Genomic DNA, 22,916 nt, shown 5'->3' on the forward strand with positions numbered 1-22,916 from the left:
AAAATCAGAAGTGGAAAGTGTTTTAATTTTTTTTTATAACATGATTCAAAATCAGTTTCAAACAAGTATAAAAATCTTACGAAGTGATAATGGGTGTGAATATTTTGCACAAGTATTAGGTACTTTCTTTGTTGAAAATATAATTTTTCAACAGAGTTTTTGTAATGACACCCCTCAACAAAACGATATTGCTGAAAGGAAAAATAGGCACCTCCTTGAGATAAGTCGTGCTTTACTTTTTTCAAATCAAGTTCCTAAATATCTTTGGGGTGACGCTATCTTACATGCTACTTATTTAATGAATAGACTTCCTTCTAAAATTTTAAACTTCAAAACGTCTATATCTGTTCTTAAAGAATGTTTTCCTGAATCTCGTTTGTTTCATGATATGTCTTTCAAGATTTGTGGTTACACTGTTCTTATTAAAAATCCGATAAGAAACGCTAGCAAACTTGACCCAAAAGCAAAAAAATGTGTGTTTATTGGTGTTACTCCGAATAAAAAAGGATACAAGTGCTTTGATCCTACATTTCAGAAAACATTTGTTACTATGGATGTGAAATTTCTTTTAAAATACTCCTTTTTTTTAATCCTCATCTTCAAGGGGAGAATCAAGTTAAAGATTTGAATTTTAGGGTAACAAATAATAGAGTTAATCCCCATTACAATCTCAAGAATATTGCCAAAAATAGTTTTTATGATTCTACATTAAATCTGGATTTTCTAGGATATGATTTAGGAAATAAAAATATAAGGCAACTTGAAGAGATTGATAAGAGTCCAGAAATAACTTAGGAAAATTTGGAAGTAAATGATCAAAGTTTTTGTGAGATTAAGAATGTTTCACAAAATAAATCTATGCAATCTCAACAATCAGTGTGCAATGAGCACAATGGAAGCAAGTTTGGACGTGTTTATATGTGAAGATTTCCTCATCAAAGAACTGAAGCTACAACACCTTTGCCATACCAAGAGTCTGGACCTCAACTGGACACTGAATTAGGTAATTCATCTAGCCCTATTCCTTCTAATCTTAGTTATGAGTTTGACCTTCCAATAACTATCAGGAAAGGAAAACGTTCATGTGCCAAATATCCTATGTCTCTCTTTGTGTCTTATTTGAAACTCTCATCTTCCTTTGTCACTTTCACCACCAATATTTCAAATGTTCAGATTCCAAAAAATATACAAGAAGCTCTACATGTTCTAGAGTGGAAGAAGGATGTACTTGAGGAGATGGGTGCTTTAGAGAAAAATTAGACATGGAGACTTGAAGATCTTGCAAAGGGTGCTCCGACAGTCGGCCGTAAGTGGGTCTGTACACCCAAATTCAATGGAGATGGTACTCTAGATAGGCACAAAGCTTGTCTGGTGGCCAAGGGGTTTACACAAACCTATGGTATTGATTATACTGAGACATTTGCACTAGTAGCCAAACTTAACATTGTTCGAATTTTATTGTCTATTGCAGCTAATTTAGATTGGCCTCTGAGACAATTTGATGTAAAGAATGCCTTCTTCAATGGAAGATTGGAAGAAGAAGTATATATGCTTCCTCCCCCAGATTTTGAGCATAAGTTTGGGACTAAGGTTTGTAAACTGGAAAAGGCACTTTATGGCTTGAAACACCACGAGCTTGGTTCGAGAGGTTCACTCAAGTGGTGAAGAAACAAGGCTATACACAGGCACAATTTGAGGATACCTTATTCACTCAATATTAAAATAGTGGGAAAATTGCAGTTTTGATTGTTTATGTTTGTTATTCCTGTTTTCCCCTCAGACATGTGGCACGACACAATGGATCCGTGGGCTCTCTCGAAGAGATCAAAGGCCGAGCCTAAGCCCACTGGATGGGGAAGAAGAAAGTCATATTGGCCCAATCGTCGACAAGCCCAACATTGTTCGATGGGCGCCACCATAACGAGGGAATCAGGAGCAAGATGCGGACCCAATTCATCTTCGCGGTCTCAACCTAATGGCATCATCCGGGATGCGAGTAAGGGTGGCAGGCTCAACAGTCTGAGAATACACCCTTGTCAAGAATGAACCTGAGCTTTGGTAAACAAACCAGGGTCCCGGTGAATGGATCGGGATGCTAGTAAATGAACCTAGACCAGGCTTCCGGATAGGGCAGGATTGAACTTCCCTGACGCTAACATATCCCTAAGAAACACAGAGTTTGGTCTCCTCAACTAACCTGCAGAAGAGGTTACATACGGAATGTACACCGTTATTGGGAAACAATACTGCTACTACCCTGACAAATCTTGTCCCCAAGATCTCCTTAGGAGCCCACGCGGACCAGTCTGAGGCTACGTACTGCTGTCAACTATAAAGCTTGAATCTGCCCAAGCCGGCCCAATGGGCCTTGATTAATGTACATTATTTAGCAAAATCCTTTGTATTAAGCCTCCATTAGCGAGCCAACCATGATTACATCCCTAATGGGCCCGTATTAGTCCGGCCCAAGCCTATTACACCCAACTGCCTATAAATAGGACCAATTGTGTACTGTAGAAGGGATCCTGAATTTTCTCTTGTAAGCAATTACTCTGCCCAAACTTGCAGAAAACTCCATTGTTAAAGCTTTCTAAGCTCTAATACAATAGACTTATGGACTAAGGCTCATTAATGCCCCAACCACGTAAAAATCTTGTGTGATTATCATTAAATCCTTTCTTTTTAGTTATCTTATCCTTCGTAACTCTAGTTTCCGAAAAACTCGGTAAACATTTTGGTGCTTTCATTGAGAGCCGAAGAAAGCTTGAAAAGATCTTGAGCGTCTGCAACAATGGTGAGCACCAGGAACATTGTATTTGATCATGCTCACCAAAAATAGTAAGGCAATGAAGAACCATTGCCCAACCAACCATTCCCTCAGGACCAACATGAGGAAACACACTATCAAGAGCCCATGCTTGACGACTCCCAGAACTTTGAGGATGGGGATGACTACGACGAGGGTTACTACGAAGAAGATGAAGAGAATGAGGGGGAATATCCGAATCACGACGCTAAAGATGTTGGTCCTAAAGACATGAACCCCAAACAAGAGGACCCAGAGGTGGCCCGTCTAAGACAACAAGTCCTGGATCAAGAGGCCAGGATAGCTGAGCAGAAAGAGGCCACCCTCCAGATGCAAGAGTCCCTCCTGGCTCTTCAGGCTTTCATTGCTGCCCAAGGATTGGCAGCCAATCCTCCAACCGTTCTGATTCCAGGAACTCAACTGCTGGCCCCACTGGTTAGGACCGGCGCGCCTAAGAACATGCCTTCACTGACCTTAACAAGGCCTGTCCTAAAGACTGTTTCCCTCTACCATAGATCGATCAAATGGTAGATGCAACATCCGGGTATGAAATGCTGAGTTTCATGGATGCCTACTCTGGCTATAACTAAATCCCAATGCACATAGCAGACCAGCAACACGCCAGCTTACAGACTGACAATGGTGGGTACTGCTACATTGTCATGCCCTTCGGGCTCAAAAACGTCGGAGCCACTTATCAGAGGTTGGTCAACAGGATGGTCCGGACCCAAATGGGGAAGAACATGGAGGTCTACATTAATGACATGCTGGTCAAGTCCAAAACCTCCGAGGGAGACGCTGATGATTTGGCATCATTCGAATGTATGGGATGAAGTTGAACCCCAAGAATTGCACCTTTGGTGTGACATCCGGGATGTTCCTGGGCTTCATAGTAAGCTCATGAGATATAGAAGCCAACCCGGACAAGATCAAAGCGCTGCTCGAAATTCCTTCACCACGGAAGCACAAAGACGTTCAGAGCTTGACGGGAAGAATAGTGGCCCTAAGCCGCTTTGTTTTGAAGTCCACAGACAAGTGCATCCCGTTCTTCAATATCCTTCGCGGAAGCCAGAGGTTCGAATGGATGGCCGAATGTGAAGAGGCCTTCGAGAAGTTGAAGGAACATTTGGCCCAAGTGCCAATCTTGTCAAAGCCAGTGGATGGGGAGCCGTTATACCTATATCTGGTCATTTCCGAGCATTCCATCAACACCGCACTAGTGCGGGAAGAGGGAAAGGTCCAGCTCCTAGTCTATTACGTCAGTAAAAGGTTGTTGGGCGCGGAGTCCAGATACCCATTAATCGAGAAATTAACATTTTGCTTATTGATCACGTCTCGGAAGCTAAGACCTTACTTTCAGGCCCACGCCATTAAGGTATTAACGAACCATCCCCTGTGGCAAGTTTTACAGAAACCCGAATCATCGAGAAGACTCTTGAAGGTGGCCATGGAGCTTAGTCAGTTCAACATTGTATATATTCCCAGGATTTCCATCAAGGGGCAGGCCTTGGCCGACTTAATCGTGGAGCGTACCGGGATCACTGAAGATAAAGAGCCCATCGACCCCGTCGCGCCTCTACAGAAGGTCTTCGTGGATGGAGTCTCGAATGAAAATGGGGCCAGGGCTGGGATCATTTTAATATCCCCTCAAGGACATCAGTTACAAAGTGCCCTACGCTTCTAGTTCGAAGCATCGAACAATGAAGTTGAGCACAAAGCCATGTTAGCCGGATTAAATTTGGCCCGGGAGGTAGGGGCAATAAGTATAGACTCCACATCGACTCCCAATTGGTGGTCATACAGATTTCGAGGAATACCAATCCAAGGGAGAAAGGATGGCCGCCTACGTGACACGAGCACGAGAGTTACTCCAATCCTTCAAGAAATATTTCATCTGCCAAATCCCCAGAGAACAAAATGTGTTTGCAGACACATTGGCAAAGTTGGCCACGGATGTTGAAGCAAAGCTCTCTGGGCTTGTCCCGATCGACCATCTTCCCGCACCTAGTGTTCAGGCCCCCGCATTCAACGCCATGGATTGATCCACGTCCTAGATGGGCACTCTCATCCACTACTTGACCACGGGGGTTTCCCGCAGACAGGGCGGCCACCAGGAAACTTCAATACCAGGCTCCCAGATACGTCATGATGGATGGAAAACACTATTGTAGGGGGTTATCCATGCCATATCTTCGATGCGTGTCTGAGACAGAAATGAGTGTAATCATGCACGAAGTGCACGAAGGTTTTTCTAGAGACCACACAGACATACTCAGTTTGTCCAAGAAAATCCTAAGACAAGGATATTTCTGGCCAATGATGAAGAAGGATTGTGTTGATTATGTCCGCAAGTGAGAACAATTCCAAAGGTACGCCCCGCGAGCCCCTCCAATGAAAATAACCCAGATGACCAGTCCCTGGTCCTTTGCAGTATTGGGAAACGATTTAGTAGGATCGTTCCCGACCAGGAAAGGTGGTGTAAAGCATGCCATCATGGTTGTCGACTATTACACCAAGTGGGTCGAGACGGAAACAATGAACATCATCTCCTCCAAAAAGGCCTTGGATTTCGTCATCAACAACATTGTGAGCCGATACGGCCTCTGTAACGCCCTAAACTCCAGGGACCATTACGGTGTGCATTTTAATCAGTGCTAAACTCGCTAATCGAGTCATTTGGCCATAATCATGTAACTAAGTATGATTAGCGGTTTAGGGTTAAAATTTTTGGTGAAGATATAACGTTTCACTAAAATATTTAACGTATACATTGGGATTCCAAAATTATAATTTAAAAGTTAGTTACAAGAAAATATTTACAACTAGCTGACCTAAGCGGCAAAATAGGGTTTAACCCTAGTTCCTCTTTCAACCCTCGGCCGTGGCGGTCGAGCAGCCACATATGTACACATTGTCACCTAAGCTCTCCAACTCAAGGATGGTCCAGCTTTCTTTTGCCTTTACCTGCACCACATATCACCCGTGAGCCGAAGCCCAACACGAAAACTCAATATGCTCATGAACAGTAATAACATGTTACTAAATTATAATGTGCATGCCTAGCAATAGTAGCCCTATTCACGCATGCAAATAAGTCTAAACAATGATGGTTGTGGGCCACGCCCTCCTGTAAGGATGACTATGAGTCAATCCTAAACAGATGAGTGATTTAACACTTGAGGTTTCGATAACCATGATGGGACTTATAGCCCTTATCAGATGAGTGACAAAGGAGTAAGTCACTAACATAGGTTCCGCACCCTCAGATGAGTGACTGATGAATGAGTCACTAACATGGGTCCCACACCATCAGATGAGTGACTGATGAGCAAGTCACTAACTTAAACCGAATGAGTGACTGATGAGTGAGTCACTAACATGGGTTCAGCACCCTCAGATGAGTGACTGATGAGCAAGTCACTAACATAAACCGAACGAGTGACCATGAAGTCACTAATGTGGGTTCCGTACCCTTAGCCATGTGACGATGCGGTCACCTGGGCCTTTTCGCCCTGGCTCTAAGTGACTAGTCATAGAACTAGACAAGCACTTTTAGTTTTCATCGAACTTGAGGTCGGTCCGACATTAATTCTCATGATGAGTCATTCAATGCAGATGTTGATTAGATCTAATCTTTTCGGCTCTGTGTTTATGACACTTATGCCGCTCTTGACTCATAGGTCAATAACATACGATCAGTGCACAGTACTACTGTCGAACTTGACTAGTAAGTCACAACTTCAAAGTTAGTTCTGACACCATTGCCGATTCTAACTAATAAGTGAGGGCCACGCACAAGTAAGCAATGCAACCAGACATATATCATATGTCAAATATCCAAATGTAGGGCATTCAACATGCTTACTTAACAATTGCTAGCATAGTTATGGTCATGGACAAACACAGAGACTCAAGCTCTGATCAATATCATATCATGGCATGCCCTAATCACATGTTTCTCATGCATCACATACTGGGTGCAGTTTTCTCACCTCTGGTTTGAGCGAGAAATAGTAAAAGAACGACCCTTGGGAATGATCGATCTTTTGATTCCTTAGCAGTTACCTAGTCATAACCAATTATAACCTTCATTAATGAAAATCAACAATAAAAGGGTCTTAACCTAAACCTCACTCCCGGGACCCTGAATTGTACCCAAACGGTGAGTAGATTCGACCCCGAGCCATAGGAATTGAAACCCCGAGCCAAAAACCCTTAAAAATGCCCAAAGTAAAAATATGGAAAAATAGCATAGCTATAGCGCTACCCCTTAGAGCCCCAGTGCCCTTGGCAGAGCTGAAACCCCTCAAGCTAGCACTGTAGTGCCCATTGATGGGCGCTCTAACACTATAACCAAGATTTTCAACCCTGGTTTTTCCCTCCTTCGACACCACCATTTCCAACTTGAATAACAAGCTTCCAAACCTTATTTTAAGTCCCAAATGAACCCAAAAACCTTCTACACATGTCCTAGGCATCATAACCCAAGTAAACCTAGCCAAAATCTCCCATCAATTCTCATTATCCAACCTAGAAAACCAAATTGAAATCCAAAACAAAAATAGAGCAAAGCTAGAGTTTTAATGGCTAGAACCTTACCTCAAGCTCAGTTTAGGATCCTCTTCAATGGTGGAACACAATCCTAAGCCCTCAAGGTCCACTTCCCTAGCTTGAATCCTCAAAAGGAGCTCAAAAATCCAAGAAGAAAATGAAGAGAAAATGAGGAGGAAAGTTGTACAGGAGAGAAAGAACTTGCTCTGTTTTGGCTAAGCTTCTACAGCCTTCAATGGCTTAAGTATATCTTAGGGTGAAAAGACCTTTTGCCCCTAGGTCATTTAAAGTTTTCTAAAGGCTCCCAAGGGTAAAACCGTCCTTTCGTGCCTATCTCGTTAATCATAAATAACACCCTCCAATTCCCGTTATTCTCAATATTCTCATATGCTAATAAATTATATCCCATTACCCTTTAATTCCCGATAATGTTCTAATCCTCAAATTACCCCGAGACACACCCCGAGCCCCGAAATTAACCCCATTATGACCAGACCGAAAACTTGCATTCCATGATCATCTCATGCCGAATGGCTCGAACAAATCCACCTATAATGTGGTATTATTCATAATTCACCCACATGCATGAAAATACACAATTACGCCCTCAACGGGCCAAATTACCAAAATGCCCTTATAATAAAAAATGAACCCATATGCATGCATTTATCATCATATTATAATATAATTCACATAAACATGCATATAATCATTTAATGGCATAATAAATCAATTATGGCCCTCCCAGCCTCCTAATCAAGGTCCTAAATGTTATTAGGGATTTTGGGGCATTACAACTATCCCCTCCTTACAGAAATTTCGTCCTTGAAATTTGTCTGAACTGCCCCGAATAAGAATTCCGCACAACTAATTCCAATTTCCCAGGTCGCTCCCTCGACCTTGTTGTTTCTGCAATATACCTTAACCCAAGGTATAACTTTGTTCCTCAAAACCTTATTCTTTCTGTCTCATATCTGGACCGGCTATTCCTCAAAGGATAACTTAGCTCAAATATCTAGATTCTCATAACTCAACTCATGAGTTTCTTTTGACCCATGTCCTCAACATGGAAATACAAAATACACTGTATACAGCTGACAATGCCAAAGACTATGGCCCATCCAAAGGCAACTTGACCAGTCCTATCCAAGACTCAAACGGTCATAATAATCCAGGGCTCAACTTGCCCTTAACTTCTCACCCCTTTCCATGGTGATACCTTAAGGAAGATACAATCTTCTACTTGGAATTCCATGTTCCTGCTTTTCAATTCAATAAAAAATTTCCATTTATTCTAAGAAGCGAGCATCCAAGCTCTAACCTTTTAATAATCTCAATGATCCCCTGAACTACCTCAGGATCCAGATATAATATCTCACCCATCTCATTCCAATGAATGGGTGATAAACATTCTCCATCATACCTCACCTCATACTAGATAACTCTCTTTGATTTACCATCAGTCTGAGAATAATGAATTGTACTACATTCCATCTATATACTCTTTGCCTTCTGTAATTTTCCTCAAGAATTGGAAGTAAAAACCGAGTCCTCATCTGATAAGATAGACCTCAGATTCTCAAGAAGGCATACTATCTCTCTCACATAGAGATCTGCATACTGATCAGCTGTGTTACTTGTCCTTACTGATAAAAACGAGCTGACTTAATATACTGGTCCATAATGACCTAATCCAAATCACGCTAGCCCACTATCTTGGGCAGCCCCATCGCCAAACCTATCGCGATGTTTCCTTATTTCCATTATAAAATACTCAAAGGCTGCAATAGCCTTGTTGGATTTTTGATACTCTGTCCTGACCTGCTAACAGGTTAAGAACTTTGCCACGTATTCTGATACATCCATCTCCATTCCAATCCATTAATATAAAGCTTTCAAACTCTGGTACCTTTTCCTAACGCCTGGATGAAGAGAATAAGAAAATAATATAGATTCCTCCAGAATCTCCTGATTAATCCCAATGTCCATCGGATTCCAAATCCGATCCTTATACCATAATAAGCCCATACCTAACACTGCAACACCCTTAGCTAATCCAGCTAAGACTTTCCACTCAATCTTCCTATCTATGGTTTCTTAATTGTCTTTCCTATGATCCTCTCTGAAATGATAATCTCAAACATAAAGCTGGTCACCTGGCCCACCAGAAACTCTACTCCAGTTCTGGTCAGATCCTTCAACCAACATGATGCATAGGAAATTACTTTTTCCTTGTCACTGAGGTGTCATAACAACCTGCAAACTAGTTCTGATCTGTAAGAAGACTCAGAACTCTTTCCCAAAGCACATATAATATCCTGCCCGTACAAGGAAACTCCTGCCCCTAAGGCGTTCCTTGACCTTGGCAAAATAACCACAGAGAATATACCACAATACCATTGATCAAGACGATCACAAATCCAATTCAGATAATCCTTGAATACTCTATTCATCTTATTGATAAAACAACTTGACATTAACCAAATTATCAGAACATCACCCAACACTCCCAGTGCTCTTATCTAATATAAAAACAGTCTTCTGTTTATCCTTCTCCCTGATCTTTAGCTAGTACTAACCAATTCAAAGATCCACCGTGGAGAATACTGCCTTATCCAATAAATGAGCCCCTTAGTTCTTACAACTTTGCTGAAGCCATTCAATACAGTGCCCTAAACCTGATTCCATTCTTGGCACCAATCCAATCACCATTCTATCTCTTTATATAAAGGTAACCCTGGCAAATCCCCTGGAAATCCATCCAGAAACTCACAGACTACTCCAGTCTATCTTGATCCCATTGGCACAACCTAAGTTGTATCCACCAAACTAGCTAAGAGTTCTATGCATCCTCCTGCAATAGATCTCTAGCTCTCAATACATATGTCATAAGCATACAAGATCCATGCACAGTGCCAACTGCCACAAGGCTTCCCACTCTCAAGCTTAAGAGTTACTATCATTTCCTTGCAATTCAGCATTGTCCCACACTTGATTAACCAATCCATATCTAGGATCATCTCGAAATTAATCGTAACCAATCTTATCATATCAACTGATGAATCATTTCCACCAAAATTAAACTCATCTCTTAAAACTTACCAATAGAGTATCACATTCTCTTTATAACATAACCATGTGATATGCATATCATCTCTATGCCTCTTTATAAGCAATAAGCAAAGAAACAGCATGGTACCAAAACTAGTCAGCACAATACAAAATCAGAATTAGAAAGCTGACCTGCCACCTCTGAGGAACTGGTCTCAGTCTCTGAATCTGGCTCCTTCGGAATGAACACTCGAGCTGGAGTCGAGCTGTCCATCCTTTTTTTCTCATCTTTCCTTCGCTTTGGGCAATTCTTCTTACGATGCCCAAACTTTCTACATAAGAAACATGCCCTTGCTCGGCATTCTCCCAGATGATGCCTCTTACACCGAGTGCATTATGGGTAAGTCCTCCACTCTTTCTTCTTACTCGCTCCAATAAATGGAGGTGCCACTATCTGAGCTCCGTGCTCTCCAGCACTCTCCTTCTCAATCTGGTTTCCTGTGCTCTCAACAACAAGAGCCTTTCCTACCACCTGAGCATAGGTAAAGATTTCATGCACTGGGGTGAGTCTAACGCCCTGAGCTATTCTGAGATTCAATCCTTGGATAAACATTTCCTTCCGAGCTACATCTGTGGGTTCCATATCAAAAGAAAACTTGGCCAACCCATCAAATTTGTTAATATACTCGGTTACTGTTGCATTGCCCTGAACTAGGTTCATAAACTCATTCATCTTAGCAGTCTGGGCCGCATCACAGTAATACCTTTCATTGAACAGATGCCTAAAGTCTTTCCAATCCATCACAGCTATATCTCGTGTTTGGGATACTACTTCCCACCACATTCAGGCATCATCCCACAATACATATGTAGCACAAATCACCCTATCGTGACCCATCAGCCCCATACTATCGAGAATGGAACTGATCATGCCCATCCATTGCTCAGCTCTAAATGGATCTAGGCCTCCCTCAAAGACTGAAGGGTAATACTTCTGGAATCTTCCACAAAGAAATTCCCATCTGCTCTCAACCCTAGGCTGAGCCAAAACTGGTGCTACTCCTGACATAGCAAAGGAAGAGGTGTTCCCCGACAAATTCTGCTGTTGCTTTAAACACCTAATCTCTTTCTCTTGCCTCTGCAATCTTAATTGCACATCTGTAAAAATTTGCTGGAAATTCTGAAGGGCGGATGAAGAACTCAACCCCTGGCTGTAACTCCCAGCCTCGATATAACAACCATCAGGCCTCATTATCTGCCTTGGATACAAACCTGCTGAATGAATCTGCAGTCAATAACTTGACCCATTAAACATGATGAGCATATCAAGAGCTTTCCCCAGGGGATCAATCTCACCACACTACATTCACAAACCACTACAGTGCTAAAAACATGCCCATGCCATTCATATATCAATCACAATCCCTACTCTTCCAACATTCACACCATTCTTCCAACTCTAGCATGCAAATATAAAATTTATATATATTCATGGAGCAAGTAATCATATAGTCAAGAGCCAGGCTCTATCAGAATCTCATGCTCCCTAATACAATGTGCAGGTAAAGCATTTACATTCTATTTAAGCAGTTAAGCACATAAGTACAGAAATAGTTACCATTCCCTGAGTGAAGCTATTTTTGATGATGATTTTACATGCCCAGCTTGTCTTCAGGAACCCTTAACATTGGGTTGCTCTGATACCAAGTTGTAACATCCTAAACTTCAGGGATCGTTACGGTGTGCATTTTAACCAGTGCTAAACTCGCTAATCGAGTCATTTGGCCATAATCGTGTAACTAAGTATGATTAGCGGTTTAGGGTTAAAATTTTTGGTGAAGATATAACGTTTCACTAAAACATTTAACGTATACATTGGGATCCCAAACATATAATTTAAAAGTTGATTACATGAAAATATTTACAACTAGCCTACCTAAGCGGCAAACTAGGGTTTAACCCTAGTTCCTCTTTCAACCCTCGGCCGTGGCAGTCGAGCAGCCGCATATGTACACATCGTCACCTAAGCTCTCCAACTCAAGGATGGTCCAGCTTTCTTTTTCCTTTACCTGCACCACATAGCACCCGTGAGCCGAAGCCCAGCAAGAAAACTCAATATGCTCAAGAACAATAATAACATGTTACTAAATCATAATGTGCATGCCTAACAATAGTTTCCCTATTCACACATGCAAATAAGTCCAAACAATGATGGTTGTGGGCCACGCCCTCCTATAAGGATGACTATGAGTCAATCCTAAACAGATGAGTGATTTAACACTTGAGGTTTCGATAACCATGCTAGGGCTTATAGCCCTAATCAGATGAGTGACAAAGGAGTAAGTCACTAACATGGGTTCTGCACCCTCAGATGAGTGACTGATGAATGAGTCACTAACATGGGTTCCACACCCTCAGATGAGTGACTGATGAGCAAGTCACTAACTTAAACCGAATGAGTGACTGATGAGTGAGTCACTAACATGGGTTCAGCACCCTCGGATGAGTGACTGATGAGCAAGTCACTAACTTAAACTGAATGAGTGACCATGAAGTCACTAATGTGGGTTCTGTACCCATAGCCATGTGACAATGCGGTCACCTGGGCCTTCTAGCCCTGGCTCTGAGTGACTAGTCATATAACTAGACAAGCGCTTTTAGTTTTCATTGAACTTGAGGTCAGTCAAGAATTAATGCTCATGATGAGTCATTCAATGCAGATGTCAATTAGATCTAATCTTTTCAGCTATGCGTTTATGACGCTTATGCTGCTCCTGACTATAAAACTCCCACTACAAGAAAAAACAGTATTCATAACACTTAAAAAGTGCTATCTGGGACTATTGATAGCACTTTTGAAAATGCTAACGTAGCCCATGTTATTAAAAGTCCAGTCTTTTCTATAACATTTTTTCAATGTTATGTTCGGTGTTATCTTAAACTATTCAATAACACATTTTTAGGTGCTATAATATTCAAATAATAACATTTAGATAGAGTTTTTGATTATAAATTTGAAGTTTAATCTTGTATTTTTTTCATAACACTTTTCAACTGTTACATTTGATTATTTTGATAACATTTTTAGTTTGTTATATTATATAAACCATAACGATTTTTTACGCTTATAATATGCTTTTAAATCATAACATATAGTAATAAAATTTTAAATTTTATTTTGATAAGTATACTTATATGGTTTTTTTTTAATTAAAAGATTTTCATTATTGTATTTTGATAAAAAAATTCAAAATTAATCATAAAATGTAATTCTCAATAGATTGATAAACCATAAGTATTACATTAAACAATAACTAATTCAAACCATAAATGTGTCTACTTCATGAGATCTTAGTTCTAACTTAAGTTTGAAAGCATAACATAATAAAGTTTTATAATCTTGAACAATTTTTACTTCAAAAATGAAAAATAGAAACAAAACTTTATAGTAATTTTCCTAAACAAGAAAAGTTTTTGGTCATTGAAGATGAGAGAAATACAACATCCATAAAGTTGACCATTACAAAAACAACAATAACAACAACATGATACCAGCCTGCCATCATTTAATTTGGAAAGGCTGAATATACATGCCATTCTCAACATAGAACAAACACTTGTGCAACATTTTCTCAGTAAATTCCAGGGATGACCCTGTACCGAACCTTCTCGCAGTACGATTTCCAGTATTTTCCATACCTACAATAACAATCACATGTCAAGATTTTATGCCTTTATCTGTATGAAAACGCGCAAACCATTATTCATTTCGTCTACTTATTTATTTTTCTCTACACTGGCATCGATTTGTAAATTGTCTACACCTGTTGGACCAGAAACCACTAACATGATCAGAGTTTGTCTCTCCCATACAAGCAAATAAACTAGTAGCACTCGTAAGGTAAGTTTTAACTAATGAATTACCTCAACTTCGGGATCTATTTGAAAAACTAAATTTGGAAGGTTTACCTTTGCAATTTTTAAGGGACATAAGTTTTCATAAACAAATGATGAGATTGTGTTTGCTTACTTAGATCGGCACCGATCATCATCCCTTTTCGCCCGGTCGAGGAGAAGGATTGAATCCCAATAACTTCCCATCACTTTGTCTCCTTATAATGCAATTAACAGCTCCTATTGACTTGTATGGTATCAAGAGATAAACCATTCACATATGAGAAAATCTTGAAAATAAAAATAGAATACACTGAACAATAAAAGATTAGAAATTCAGTCATACTACAAATTATACGGTCAAACAACACATAACATGAATGATTTGCCAATTACCTTGGCAACTGGATCAACCTCATCACAGCACGTGAGTGCAGCTTCCTTGTGAGGAATGGTGACACTGTATTTGACAGAATTAATTTTAATACAAGCATGCCATCAAAATTTCACTTCCAACTACACAAATTTTTTTTTCAAATACATCTCTCCCATACAACACAAGTTATATATAAATATACATATTTATAATATCAATGCTTATCAGTGGTCATACGAAAATTCCAGAAGTATGGGCTTTGTTTAACGAGAGTTAGAACAAGTTTTGTTAACAAAATACTTTAATATTAAAAAGAAAAAAACTGAACCTGAATCCCGCAAAATCTGCAGACAAGTAAGTTTGGAGAAAATTTGCAATGTCATCTACCAACAAATGCAGATAAACTCCATTAAAACCAACTGACTTGAAGGCCTCATTATACAAAATTGGTGATTTGCTTTGGCTAACTGGCTTTCCAATAACACCAAACACTTTTGTGTCGGGCCCTATCTGTCTGAAATTGTATAAATGTAGAAGCTCATAACCAGTGCTATTATTGGAACCTGAATTTCCAGTTAGTAAATTAATGTGTTCACATCATATAAAGAAGATGAAAATAAGAGGTACAAAAGCCAGCATTAATACTAAACAAGAATATTGACTAATGTTTCTGGATTTACAGAAACAAGAAACTAGAGAGAAGCTTGAATTTGGGATACCTGAGAATGCACAGTTATCTGGAAAACACGTGCCGCATCAGTTATATCTAAGGCAGATGTTCCAAACTTCACTATGTCAGCTCCAGTTGCTTGTATTTTTGCAACAAGATTACCAAGATCCTCCATAGATGGGGTATTTTGATAATTATGAGAAGAAACAACAATCTTAAAATTTTCAGGCTTCTTTCCAGCTATGGATTGAATGAATTCATGAGCAACCTTCACACAGAGGTAGCAGGCAAAAATCAATCATGGTACCATAGTGGTGGAAATCGGGTTAATAAAAACTGTACACAAAATAACTTCCAAACATCTTGTGAATACAACACTTGCTATGAGCCGTATGTATTCAGAGACATTAAAATAATATACTCCACTTTTTTTGGTCTGTTTTTGATAACTAAGCTTCCGTAAATCCTACTACTGTGGATATTGTTTAGATATGAAACAAAAAATTATGTTATACCTGCAGTTAAAACTTGTAACTGACAAGTGAATGACACAAAGACTCGCATAAAAATCAGGTAAAGGATTCTTGGACAGTTCCTTCAACCATCAGGGAGCATTATAAAATCCATGAAGGAAGAAATGGATACCAATATGGATCTATATAAACAAAAGGAAAGAAAATACAGCTGGGTGCATCAATCCTCTGGAAACTTCCATAACTGAAATTGGTCAGATTGCAGAGAAGGTACAAAATTTGTAGGCACTAAAGCCATCAACCACATGACAGCCTTTAAAGAGAGACATATATATATATAGATAGATAGATAGATAGAGAAAGAGAGAGAGAAGAAGAAGAAGAAGAAGAAGAAGCATGACTCACTTAAATTTGTGCTATTCCCATTAATCAGAAATACAAGTTTTATCAATTATTATTTCTTAAGATACAATAGCAAGTTTGGGAGGTACTAAGATATTTCCCTTGGCATATTGATGTTGATAATTAATATAAAAGTTGTCGACTTCACCAGCATATGTCATGATTAAAGTACAAATTTTCATACTTTATTCATAATTTTTTTCATATACTGCATAAGGTCATTTACCATTTATGAGAACTTCCCTTTTCTTATTGCTTCAAAACAAAACAAATATGTGCATTCATGAACAAAGAGGTATGCATTAAAATATGGCCTTGACAACTAGAATAAACAAACTTGCCTGTATAAACAGCTACTCCACATACCCATTCGGTATTCCGCAAGTAACATGACTGAAGAATTGTGTTTTTAATGGTTAATGGGCACAGATCGTTATCAATAAAAGGAGGAAACAACCGTAAATTTGCATCAAATCTTCTAATGTCTTTGTCAGGAACAGGGCACTCAATCACACCCTGAAGAGAGAGAGAAATGCATCATCACTTATAAAAGTGAAATAAAACCCGAAGTGTAGAAGCATTGAACGTGATCTCTGTAATATATTGATCAATATCAAATAGCCAAACCTTAGATCAAAACAGAATATCCAAATAGTAAAGAACAAACCAGCGTACACCTGCAAAGTGAAATAACACCTCGCCTTTCCAAGCCCTGCCACCATCAAACCTCACAGACACTGGTACACCTGCAAAACAGAAAGAAATAAGCATAGCTAAGTGTCTAAGTCATTTGTAATTTATATTATGCACCCAAAAGCAAGCAATTTCTTCCACATCAATAAATTTATTGTGAAAAGCATTCTATAAATGAATAATAAATGATAGTATTCTCCATGAAACTAGAAAAGACTCAGATCATAACATTACATTATAACCAGAAAGATGCTACTTTAGTATACCATGAGAATCAATGGCTAGTTAATTACTTCTGATTTCAATTAAAAATGCATTCAAGCACAATAAAAGTTAAAGAAACCAACACTACTCAAGGCCACCAATTATAAAACTTTCAGTAAGGTTAATGTAAGATCTGGCTGATCAAATTCAATATAATTGAATATGTATGCAAACCGCACCAAATGAATCCCTCCCTACATATTTTTACACATTGAAAGAATACGTGTGAGGTTTACTAACTAAAACAACTAAAATCCTTAGATACATGTCAAATCCAATGCTATAAACAAACTCTTATTTCTTTACAATCTCTAATAATAACAAAAGTATAACCTGATGAACTGTTAAGCAGCATTCTTTACAAGCTCAAGCCATCATAATGTGGTAGCATGATAGCCAATACGTGTATATTTAGATCAGTTTCATCTGCCTCACTGACCATCTTGTAAAATTCTGTCAAAAACAGAGAAAAATTTGACATAAAAATATAGCAAAACATAGATGAACCCTAACAGAACATAACTAATAACATAAATACACACAAATAGATTATAAATACATTTTTTATTGTTCAAGAGAATCAATTATATTTGTTCACCAATTTACATAATAAAATTGATAATAAAAAAATGTCAAAAGAACAGAGAAAACAACATCAATATTATTATCTCTCACATAATTCAGACTCAAAACAGAACCATTAATAGCTAATTTATTTTAAGAATTAACTACAAGCACCAAACGAAACCAAAACTGTAATTTAAATAAATAAACTTATCTTTTATCAGAGGGTAATCAAATACAAAATAAAAGGCTATGAAACTAACCAAAGCTACATTATCAAAAGCTATGAAACTATCAGCTTTCATAAACCCAATACAAAATATATTTTACATCATCAAGTTGTAATCTTTCCTTGATCAATCCCAAACAAACAATAATTCCATAAAAGGGAGAAACAGAGAACTAACATAGATATTAAAAATGATAGGTTCATATACAGTTGCTTTACCACCATGGACTGTCATGACTCTTGAGACCAATTTTATCCCCATCTAAGCCTTTCAATGAATACTAATAATAGCCAAGTAGAAAAGAAAATGCAGAGAACACCTCCAACATTCAGACCCAGAAGAGACAGATTTTTTGGGCTGTTGTTCATACTTGTATATAAAACACAGTAAAAGCAAATTGGTATAACAAAAATGCAACTTTTTAATCCTAAATCAAAGATCAGTACAGTAAAGATCAGTACAGTAAAGATGGAAATCAAATAAAAAAAAATATTTTAATCCTAAATCAAAGATCAGTACAGTAAAGAGTTTATACTGTTCTTATTTAAAAGATCAGTACAGTAAGTTTTAATCAGGCATCAAAACTTTGTTGCACAAATAGAAAGAATCAATTTTTATGTCTTAAAAAGAAGGGTCAATATCACAAATGCTCTTTGACAATGTAAGTTTCATTGAACAAGTTGACTCAAGGTTTCACGTATATTACTTCAAGAGTCAATCAAATTCCAGTTAATTACTTGGTATCACTCAAGATTTCACAGGTTGGCTAAAACGTAAGGAGGTCACCAACTATATCATTAATCCACATAAATAATGGAAAATCCATATAAAAATTATTTTAATAAATAAAATAATAATAATAATAAATTAAAAGAAAGAAAAGGAAAGGAAAGAAGAAACTGGCACAGTTGGTGTCTTTATTTCTACTTCTTTGAAAGTAAGCAAAGATAGAAATAACTTCAATGAAGAGACAAGGCTATAAGATTGAAGCCATAGGGATCAACTACAAGATTCAAACAGAAAACACATTAGAGAAATCAAGTTCTTGGTCTAGAACCATAATAGTCACTTGAAGTAATTGAAAATTCGCTCAATAAAGGAGGCAGGCAAGTGTCAAAAGGGTTGAGCTATTAAGATAAAAAGAATTGAAAATCTAAATCATGCCATACTTATGGTTACTTCAAGGACATTTCAATTCTGTTCACACTACGATTGGGCATTCTTATGGTCTTTAGTAGAAATATCTCCCAAAAAATTTCTTGTAGTAAAATTAATAAAACAGTTTCAAGGCAAATGAATGAAACACCCAGAAACAAAGCAAGTTATAGAAAAAATTATGGACTGTCCAATACTCAAAAATATAACATATATACATTTATGGATGGAATCTTATGAAATGGAAACAAACGATACAAACACTTAATAAACTACCTGCCAATTTAATTTTCAAGATGAGATTACAATAAACAACTTTACACCTCACTGCATCACTTTTGGCAAATAAAGATAGAGTAAACATATATGTTTAAAAGTTGAAGTTGACACCCCACTGGTGAGTATTGACTCACTCATTCAGTCTATGTTTAAAAGTTGCATTTACATGCATTAAAGTTAGTGTTCCATAAAAAAAGTCAGTGTTCATAACATGGGATTTTGTCTTATCTGCAGGGTCGTTATGGAACTAGGAGCAGTGCTGCTTTGACTGCAAAAACAAATGGTGAAGTTACCTTTTACGAGACTTATCTGGACAAAGACATGTGGAAGGAACAATCTGTCCGTTACCAGATTCAGAAGCTTCAGGAGAATGGAACCAATCCAGATTCAGAGGCTCTGGCTCATATATAATTTGCTTGTTTGTGCTGTGGACTGTTTGTGAATATGTATATGCATATCTATTATCTACCATATGACTCAAGTCATGCGTATTTATGTTCTAAAAGAAAGCCTTGTCAAGGCACATTTATCTATATTAATATTAAAAAAAACAGCCCAGATTCATGTTTCAGAATGAACAAGAGTTTAAAGTATCATCAGCCATCAACTAGAAAATGATTCTATCTATTAACTTAATAATCAAAACAACCGAACACAGTCATCTGAAAAAACTATAAATGTTTGTTACACTGAATTATTATTATTTTTTATTCTTGCTGCAACTATGGTATGTTAAATTAACATCACTTTTGAAGCCTAGACTCACTTATCTGCAATTTTACAAAGTACCTCAACAGTCCTGAGGACTATACATCATCTGCAGCAGAAAGTCCTTGCGTTCATCAACTGGGCATCCAAAGAAGGCTCTCACCCTTGCAGCATTTGCAATTAGGAAAGTGTAGCCTAAAAATCATGACAGATTACATTAAGAGGGAGAGAACTTGAAAACAAAAATTATTACCACAATCAGATTAAGAACAAAAAATCATCACAAACTTTCTTTCTTGCTTCAAACATAGTACAGTATATTCAATCCCTAATTTAAACCAAAATTCCCACAAATAATCACAATATTATAGTTATATATACACATGAGACAAAAAATTGCAGAAATCAAAATTGATGGAGCAATATTGAGAGATGAATGGTGAGGTTTTGGAACGGGGGAGGGAGGCCAGAAAGATGACAATGGAATGAGTGACTAGGAAAGAAGAACAACACCCAGATTCAAACTTCATTAAACTCATACTCATATTCAAAAATCCACATATAATAACTAAAATGAAAGACAAAACATATACTATGAAGAAAACCTATAAGATTATTAAACACACAGTAATTAAAATACCCCATTCTAAGGCTTCGACTACCATGAACCAACCATCAACAACAAAAATAAGTTGAGAGGAAACATACCAGATCTCGCCTCCGTCGTGTGCTGAGGAGAAGAAGACCCACGCATCATCGAACCCGTGACCTCGCCTTTGCCTCTGCCTCCGCCAGGCGCCGTCACCTATTCTTCCAAGAAAATGAAGAATAACGGATAGGAGTGAGAGGAGGAGAGGGCAGCGGCTTAGGGCTCTCTCTCATTTACTGAAGAGTAGGAACCATTACCAGAGTGAGGTCAGGACAAGAAAGAGTACCTTTGATGTTTGCTAAGTCGAGCCGATGGGGTGGAGAGCGACTTCGTGATGTTGGAGTAGACCAATCTGACCGCCGGTGGAGGAGAACGACGCCGTGTGGTTTGAGCACTCTCTCGTGGAGGCTAGAGAGAATCGATGAAATGAATGGTGAGAATGAAGGGATTTAGGCGTTTAGAGAGAACCCATATTCAGAATGAGAGTGTTGTGTAAAATAATAAAAAAAATGAAAAGTAAAGGCGCCATTAATTCACTTGGCGCTAAATATTTCTCCCCAAATATTTTAGAGCTAAATCATTAATAACACTTTAAAAAAGGTGCTATATCTTAACGTAATATTTACTCAAAATTGTTGTAGTGTCCCTTAACTAGTACTTAATAAAACATTCACATTTTCATTGGTCTATAAAAGAAAGCCACTTATTATAAAGGTTTCAGTGGGGTCTTGCTTAAAAACATGCCAGTTGGGCCCAATAGTTTTTAAAAGAAAATATCAGTTTTTATGTAAAGTTCTAAAACAGCCAATAATTCAAGTCCCACTGATAAGTTAAAAAAAGAGTCTCATAAAACATAACATTATTAAAAATGACGTTTTTTTAATTAATCATTTTACGTCCATAGGATGCCCCCACGCCATACACACCAGGATGATAGAACTTCCCACAACGCGTGCCACAGAGAAAACCTATTTGCTACCTGGAAGGGAAAGTAAGGGGGTGAGCTAAAAGCCCAGTAAGGAAGTACAAACAACAAGCAAGTAAGAATACAACAAATTACAAACACTATCATTCATCTTTATACATTATAGCATCATCATAAAATTGGCATTAATATCATAAACATAAACATATCCACGTCAACATAATGCCATCTATCATATCATGAACATCATAACAAAATCATAAACATCACCAAACATCATAACATAATCATAAACATCACCAAACATCATAACATAATCATAAACAATTCCTTGTGAACATGGTCCGCTAACTTGTCCATGCCACCCTTTGAGGTAAACAGGAGTCTCTGGTCCTTGAATAACCTCGGTGCGTCCGCCCTTTGAGTTACGTCTTTATATCCTTAGTAACTCAGGTTACGTCTTCATATCCTTAGTAACCCATTTGTTGAGTCGCGTTCAACACGCTAACAACCATTACATATAACTCGGTTACATCTTCATATCCTTAGTAACCTCTTTATTTGATGTGTCGCGTTCATCACGCTAACATCCATTCATATCATACAACATTCATACAAGCCAACATATCATCACATTATAGCATTTCATAACTCATAACATTTTCATTCATACAAACAGTCTTACCATTCATAGCATAAACAACCATAAATTCTATCGAACTTCCTTACCTCAGGTCCAAGCTAAGTAAAACCACAACTTCTCAACGAGCCTATACCATTATCAAAACGACATTTCTTAGCTTCATATAATTACTATTTTTCCCTTTCATATAACTCATGTGTGCATGGGCCATGCACACATGGTAGGAGTTACATACAACATACACATATGCTTAATTACACATAAGGTCATAAAAAGAATAATGCTCATTCTACCTATATTGCATGCATGACCTTTCTATAAAAACTACATGGTTGCATAATAGACATTATTTTGAACGTAAAAGTGAATTTGCATGTAACATGCATACGTGAGAACGTTGCGTAATTGTGGCATTTAAAACGATAATTCTATGCGTCTTACTTCTATCGTTTTAAAAATAAAAGACTTGTAGCATGTGTTGTTTACCATTGTTCATCTTCTAAAAATTACTAGGTTGATTAAATCTCCCAAGACATTCATTTTATTTCATAAAAATAATTTTATTTAGCCATTAAGAAAATAT

At 37.9% G+C, this 22,916-nt stretch overlaps 2 long non-coding RNA genes across 2 annotated transcripts; both read right to left on the reverse strand.

Annotated features, from left to right (window-relative positions):
- Positions 1-14,457: 14,457 nt before the first annotated feature.
- Positions 14,458-15,130, reverse strand: LOC133829107 (uncharacterized). Its single transcript, XR_009891531.1, has 3 exons — positions 15,007-15,130; positions 14,699-14,762; positions 14,458-14,549 (listed from the first exon to the last, which is right to left on the reverse strand). It is a non-coding gene; the product is annotated as an uncharacterized LOC133829107 (long non-coding RNA).
- A 4,941-nt stretch (positions 15,131-20,071) lies between these two features.
- Positions 20,072-20,871, reverse strand: LOC133829108 (uncharacterized). Its single transcript, XR_009891532.1, has 2 exons — positions 20,825-20,871; positions 20,072-20,311 (listed from the first exon to the last, which is right to left on the reverse strand). It is a non-coding gene; the product is annotated as an uncharacterized LOC133829108 (long non-coding RNA).
- Positions 20,872-22,916: the final 2,045 nt, after the last annotated feature.

The sequence above is a fragment of the Humulus lupulus genome, chromosome 4 (genome assembly GCF_963169125.1).
Source record: "Humulus lupulus chromosome 4, drHumLupu1.1, whole genome shotgun sequence".
NCBI lineage: Eukaryota > Viridiplantae > Streptophyta > Magnoliopsida > Rosales > Cannabaceae > Humulus > Humulus lupulus.